Source organism: Lichenostomus cassidix, chromosome 2 (genome assembly GCF_008360975.1).
Source record: "Lichenostomus cassidix isolate B80296 chromosome 2, HeHo_3.0, whole genome shotgun sequence".
Taxonomy (NCBI): Eukaryota; Metazoa; Chordata; class Aves; order Passeriformes; family Meliphagidae; genus Lichenostomus; species Lichenostomus cassidix.
Genome location: NC_139482.1, coordinates 124,231,439 through 124,238,579, shown reverse-complemented (window position 1 = coordinate 124,238,579; position 7,141 = coordinate 124,231,439). Strand labels below are relative to the sequence as shown.

The 7,141-nt window shown below is 36.1% G+C and overlaps 1 long non-coding RNA gene across 1 annotated transcript; it reads right to left on the bottom strand.

The window, feature by feature from the left end:
* Nucleotides 1-6,157: 6,157 nt before the first annotated feature.
* LOC146442181 (uncharacterized) lies at nucleotides 6,158-7,140 on the bottom strand. The gene is made up of 3 exons (XR_014849565.1): nucleotides 6,980-7,140; nucleotides 6,503-6,644; nucleotides 6,158-6,317 (listed from the first exon to the last, which is right to left on the bottom strand). It is a non-coding gene; the product is annotated as an uncharacterized LOC146442181 (long non-coding RNA).
* Between the last annotated feature and the right edge of the window lies 1 nt (nucleotide 7,141).

Here is a 7,141-nt window from a genome sequence, read left to right as displayed (position 1 = left end):
AATCTTTTTATAACATTAAAATGTAACTCATCTGATTGAGTACACTAATTTTCTTGTAATATTAATGACATATATAACTCACAAAATTTTTCTTATTTTAGTTTGTGTTATCATGTATTATAGAACTAGTTGTCCTTTTATTTTGTTTGCTTATGAGTTTAATCTTTAGCTCTAGATTATCTCCTCGGCCTCTTGACAATGATCATATATGCTGCTTTCAAAAAATCCACACAAATCTTCAGCCAGAGCAAGTTGCTGCAGTTATGTAATTAAATGGTTATTGTAACAAATGGAGGCAGATGTTTAGATTTTATTACTTGAAGTCGATTTTAGTTGCATGTTGTGGAACAGCACAGTGTAGCTGATAATAAATATAGCCCATAGACATCTTTTCATGTGGAAAAGTGACTGTGGATAAATACAAATGTAAGAATACCAAAGCTGCACTAATGCTGGAATTCAACCATGACATACTTTTAATTCTGTGGGGTAATTCACTTGGGAATTTGTAAATATTACAGACCCCACAGAAAGGTATCAGTGACAAAATTGATTGTACAAACAGCTTTCCATGTGATCCTCCTATGCCAGGACTGGCCTGCTGGTGTGTTGTATGAGTAAGATACTGCCACCAAGTACGGACTGGCTGCTGATATTTCAGTCTAGATATTTATGATGGTTTTCTCATCCCCTGCTGTTTTCTGCTTACATTATTTTGAACTTAAGGACGTTTTAATAAGTATTGATTTCATCAAGCCACAATGGAACTATTTACTGAAGGCACTGCTAAACTCTTACAGTTGATGGAAATTTCCTCTCTATTCCTGTAAAATGCTGCAAGAGTATTCTGTGATCTCAAGCACTGGTAGAAATTAAGTAGAGCCTACAGACTTTCTTTTCCACTATACATGTACACTTAAATGTGTAGAAAGAACATTACACTGACAACTAAGCTTTAGGGGAAATCAGATATGCTATCTTCTACTTCACTGTATAAACCCTGTAATCTTCAGTTATTTTCCCTTTTAACATCACACTCTGAAGCATGCTTGATGAGATTGCCTAGTGGTAGGGAAGCATACGGAAAAGAATGGAATTATTACTTGCTAAAGAAAATAACAAACAGTAAATTAGGTCCAGTCAACATGCTGGTAGAGCACTGCTTGAATTACATTACTTGATTTTTTTAAATCAAATGCTTTATGATTTTATTGTATGTGAGGGGATGATTATGGAAAAGATGCACTCACATATTTTGTTTTATTAACTCAGTACATATTGTATGAAAGACACTGAATATGTGGAAAGACACTGTTTTATTTCCTACCAAATGAAAAAATAGACAATTTTTTGTGCAATTTTCAGTAGGGTCTGGCAACCACCTTCTGTCTTCATTGTGTGATATTTTTTTGATACCTAAATTCACTTAATTTTTTTGTCCATACTAATTGCTCTGCTAAGAGAAGTAAAACTATAGACATTTTATTTTTATTAATAGTTCTCAAGTAATTATACCTAGTTAGAAATGTTGTAAGCGATATTCTGATTTTTATTAAGCTTCAATTATCATTCAATTGGAAGATTTAAGAGGTCTGTTGTAAACTTCTTAAATACTTGTACCTTACACACCAGCTCAGATTTTTTCTACCACTAAATCTCCATGTATTTCAGAAGTTTAAATTAGTTGAAATAATATTATCCTGAGGTCATTTTTATCCTTTAGCTACAAAAGCTTAACTAATGAAATTACTTATTGCACACATCCAGAAAACATGAGACAGATGGAGACATCCATTTCCAAATTGTTTCCTTTAAAAAAATGAGATTGTATACAAAGATTTTCCTTAGGAAAAATTGTTGAAAGATATATTTTTGATTAGTGAGAAACCCCAGTAAAAACTCTCTACGTGTTAGCTGTCAGGTCCATAATTATTTCAGTGCCAATGTCCAACAGGACAATGGGTAAATGTCACACCTCTTGGATGTTGATAAAACAACAACTTTTAAATGTCATCAGTCTCAGTAGCTTGAAGCCATCCAGGAATCTCTAGTTTTCTTTAACATTTGGTTCAGCAGTTTATTTTTAGCAATATTATAATTATTTATTAATTTATATGAGGAAGGTAGCAGAAGATAACTGGTTACTGTATTACTATGAAAACTTACTACCAGTATTCTGAAGAAGTATTCAACATCTATTTGCATTATATTAAAGCTGTCTGAAATATCTCTTTTAAGCATGTGACATATTTTATACTTTTGATAACAAAACTGCTTCCAGATAAGTTACATTGCAATATAATTGCAATCTTCCTGCTAACTATGATCTTTAGTTGGGTACAGAGAAAATGATAATTTAAAAAAATAAAACACATTGAAAATTTTTACTGACCAGGAATTTTGCAATGCAATGTGAAACAAATTAATAGGAAACAGCCCTCCTTGATTCCATAGTGGCATAGTTTCAGTGCTTCTTTTGGTGATAAAATGCCACAAAACTTTGGAAGGTCTCAGCTCTCCCTCACAGAGCAAGACTTTGAAATCTCACTACATTTTGTCAAGCATAAAATCCCACCTTATCTGAGCTCTAGCAAACTGCCTATGCACTTGAAAATTTGCAGAAGGTGAACTGATGAAGAAAAGTGGTTTAACTCCTCTGCATTCCTGGATTTCTGTTGTCTAACATAGCTGGCTCTTTTATTTCTGCACAGTGCACTTGTAATAAACCAGACTTTGACAGTAAAGGTCAGAACTCCATGCACAGAGATTACCCAGCCTCAACTGGTCAAATATTCTTTGCAGCTTCCCACCACTTGGCTAAAATTGGTTGATAGATCAAAATTGTTTTGAACTTAGAAGGAAGGAAACAATCTGGGCAGAAGGAATGCAGCAGGAAGGAACACAAGGGCAATTACTTGCAGGAGACTAACACAACAGTTACTTTGAAGATGCCGATCTTCGCACCTCCAGAAAAGTTACAGAGAGTAACGAAAAAAGTTGCAAAAGATAAAGAATAACAGGCAAGGAAGTGCAGTTCTCAAAATTCCATTGTTTGCCCTTGTGAATGCCAGACGACTTTCCAGGTCCTTTCTAGGGTTAAGGTTTTACCTTGACTTCAACTGACAGCTGGCATTGCTTTAGGAGAGGCCATTAGTACATGAAGGTAGGAAACCAAAACGCATCCTTTTCCTGCATCAAAAGTCCATTAAAATAAAATGAAAATATTTTTCTGCATTGCTGTCACTGTTTTTGAAAACTCAGGAAAATATAGTTCCTTTCTGTCATATTTTGTTAGACATAAGTCCCTCATCTTTAAGGTTTGTTAGTGAACAAACCTTATGAACTGCATGAACTATAAAACTCCATATGTAAATAAAAGGAAGAGATGTAGAGGTAAGTTTTGTAGTTTTGTAAATGTGTAGCTTAGTTTTATGTATCAGATCTTCACAAACATCCTTTTTGAAGGGCAGGAGAATGTAACGTGTGAGTATTGTCTGCTAGGGAAATAAAAGTTTGCCCTTCCAAAAAGGGGGAGAGAACTTGAGCTTATCTGACTAAAGCTAAGTGTATTTAGTCACTCTCCACTGTGAGTGAGATTATACATTTGAAACTGCAAATGAAGTTTTGAGATAAACTCATCTGTGATCTGCTATTTTTGTGATATTTAGCCCCTCAAAATTTGAACCAAACTTGCAATGTTTTTTTTAAAGTTGTTAATCAGTGTCTTCAACTAGACAGTTATGATTAAGCAACTACATTGTAAATGTTGTATGCTTGGCTAATCTTTTGTTTTAAGGAAAAGGGAGGACAATGCCAAGAAAAATGGGCTATCTGGACAAGAGCTACCAGGAGTGAAGTCATCAGAATTGCGCAGTAACTGAGGGAAATGTAATTCCAGCAGTGGGAGATCACTGACTCATTGATCAGTGACAGGTGTAGCTAGCAAATAGAATTCTGAGTACTAATTAATTAAACAGTGATGTAATCTGCAACAAATGAATGCTGATATCTTTGTTATCATATATAAATTATGTAAAGTTTTGATGATCTCATGTATAAATAATGTAAAGTTTTGATGATCCGTGGGACAGCTTTTTGTGGGTTACCACCTAACTCCCTAGTTTGTGCAAACTAGAATAAAATGTAGAAATACCTGACCTTAGTGTGTGAATTGGCCCTTACCACTGGGTAATAAGCCAACACCAGGACAACACATATAAGGAGGCAAATTACATATGATCAATCACCACTGTTCAACTGAGTTGTAATAAACCAGCTCTCCTTCAGAATAGTTAAATAAAGCTAGTCTGCAGAAGCATCCAAATCTATAATTCGTTTATAGTGATGATAAAAGTTAAATAATTATTTATAATGTAAACTATTACAAACACAGTTCTGAGTCCATAAGACCAAATTAAAATGTAGATGTTATTCTCTATCTTCTAGCAGTCTGTAATGATTTTTAGGAGGTTCCTCTGTTTTGATGTAGTATAGCTTTCCAAGGTTGATTAAAATGGCTCTTTTTGTACTGTGGTAGTAAATTTCTCATTTGGATAGTATCTTTACTGTTGACATTTTTAACCAAGTTCTGTTTCCAGGTTTGAATTTGGAAGACCAAAGATGAAGGCAAATCATGAAAGCAAGAAAGCCTATGTGCAAGACAAAGTTGATACCAAATATTTTGTCCAGCTAAATATAGAGTGACTGCAATTGGAAGATAGAAGCTGTCCAGCCATACATTTGGTTAGATCCTGTATTTCCAGACTTGAATGAGTTTTTCACTTCATTTTATGGACAGATCACTTGGTGGATGAAATATGCAACAGCAGTAAAATAAGTGTCCCTGTGGAATTAATTCTGTCACACTCATTACTGTAAATTGTCTTCCATACACATATGTGAAACAAGGATTTTGATCAGCAGAAGTTCCTTGTTAGCAGGAAAGATGGCAGAAAAAATGCCCAGGCTTGGAAGATAAATATGAATTCCTAAGACTGAACAGCTGAGCTACTCAAGATTTCAGAGACAACCAATTTTGTCATATAAGTCAGTAAGCTAAAATATACAGATAGACACATATCAAAAATCCTTTGAAATGAATGGATATCACTACAGAGCTTCAAAGGATGTGTGTGTCATAGATCTTCATGTGCAATCATCTGTGACTTCATATGATCACACACTACAGATAGAAGGAAAAAAGACTATGCAGATTGACTTTTTTTTTCTTTGAATATGTTTAAGAGAAATTGCCGTTCTGAAGTAATCATGTTGTAAAAGAATCACATCTAAAGAAGCAACTGCTAGAATGTAACCAAATATACCTGTAATCATAGAGAAAGTTCAGATCAAACTCACGTACTGTTATCTAAGTAGTAGCACTGAAGAGACGTTACTACTTATTCATTAACATTAGTTTACTTGATGATACCTCTTGCCTAATAAACTTACTGAAAAATTAATCAAAGTGTATGTCAGTCCTTGTGTGTTGCTGCTTTCTGTCTATGTTCTCAGGAGGTTGCATGAGTCTTACAGATCAGAGAGACGCAAAGTAGTGTCCAAGAGCTGCAGAGCACAATATAGCGTTTATGGCAGCTATAAATATAAGCAATCTTTATTAGAGTATAAACTAACTGAAAACCACAGGGTCATAGATGTGCTTGCACGGGAATGACAACATTCCATATTGACACATGGAACTGCCAAAAAAATAAAGCTTTCATAAAAGCTTTCATGCAACATATACCTCTTTTACAAGAATTTTTTTTCCTAATAAAGAGAAAAGCAGTGCTCAGAATATATGAATTAGAGGCAGCAAATTAGGGTAGATGAATGCAGCAGAGGGAATGAGCTTGCCTGTATCACACCACCTTGTTAAGCAAAGAGAGTGAAATACATTTTCTGATTTATCTTATGAGGCAACTCACTTCAAATACTAGAAAGACACTCAACTTTAAGCAGATATACAAGAGGTTGTTGCTTAGGCGCCCTCAGAGCAGTCAGTGCACCTCTAGGTCTCTGTAGCTGACCTTCAGTGTCCTTTTATGCAAGGGAAAGTTCCAGTGATGCTCTAACACCAGATAACATCTAACACCAATTATTTCATTTATTTGGTTAAACATGTAATGTTATTTCAGAAATGCTGATTGTTTAGGACATGTAAACAGCTTGCAATATATGACCAAAAAAACTTACAGAAGTCTTTCAAATATGGAAAGGCAGCTTAAAAGCCGGAGGGGATCTTACATGGAGGCTTCCATCCATCATTTAGATACTCTTGGTTTCTTCTCTTCAGAGCTAGGTTTCAGCTCCTTGTTCTGTAGCATGCCCAGGAAGGTTAGAGAAAAATATGAAATGGTAAAAATGCAAGGAGAAGCCAGATTTTCAGAGAAGGTTTCAACTGTGGAGCAGTAGAACCTTTGTTAGTAAGAGGCCATAGGTTTGGTACTGAGTTTGCAAGGCCTGGGACTAACTAGCTTTGTTAGAACTTTTCATTGCCCACCTGAAGCTTTGTTTTGGCCATTTTCTCTGCAAGTTGCTGGAAAGGGGGAACCTCAATCCATCCCACTCCTACCAGTTTGATGCCAGTGCCAGAAAGTGATTCCCAGAGCCTGAACAGGGATCCCAGGTCAGCAGGAGAGCACCTGAAGAGCAGCACAAAGGAATTCGAGCCACTCCAGCCAGTAAGCTGGTTTCACGGGAGCACCAACTTAAATGTCTCTATAAAAATGGATGTATAATAGGTAATAAACAAGAAGAGTTGGAGACGTGTGCACTTGCAGGGCTATGGTCTTATTGGCATAACAAAGGCATGGTGATTGGTGTGTTGGAATGAAAGTTGTTCCTCCCTGGAAGGATTAAAATTGGAACTAGTGACATGGGCAGTGGGATCGAGTGCACCCTCAGCAAATTTGCCAATGACACCAAGCTGTGTGGTGCAGTTGACACACTGGGAGGAAAGGATGCCATTGAAAAGGACCTTGTCAGGCCTGGGAGGTGGGCTCATGCTACCCTAGGAGATTCAAGAAAGCTGAGTGAGAAAGGTCCTGCACAGGAGTCAGGGTAAACTAAAACACAAATGCAGGCTGGGCAGGGAATGGATTGAAAACAACCTTAAGAAGAAGGACTTGGGGTGAGGGAG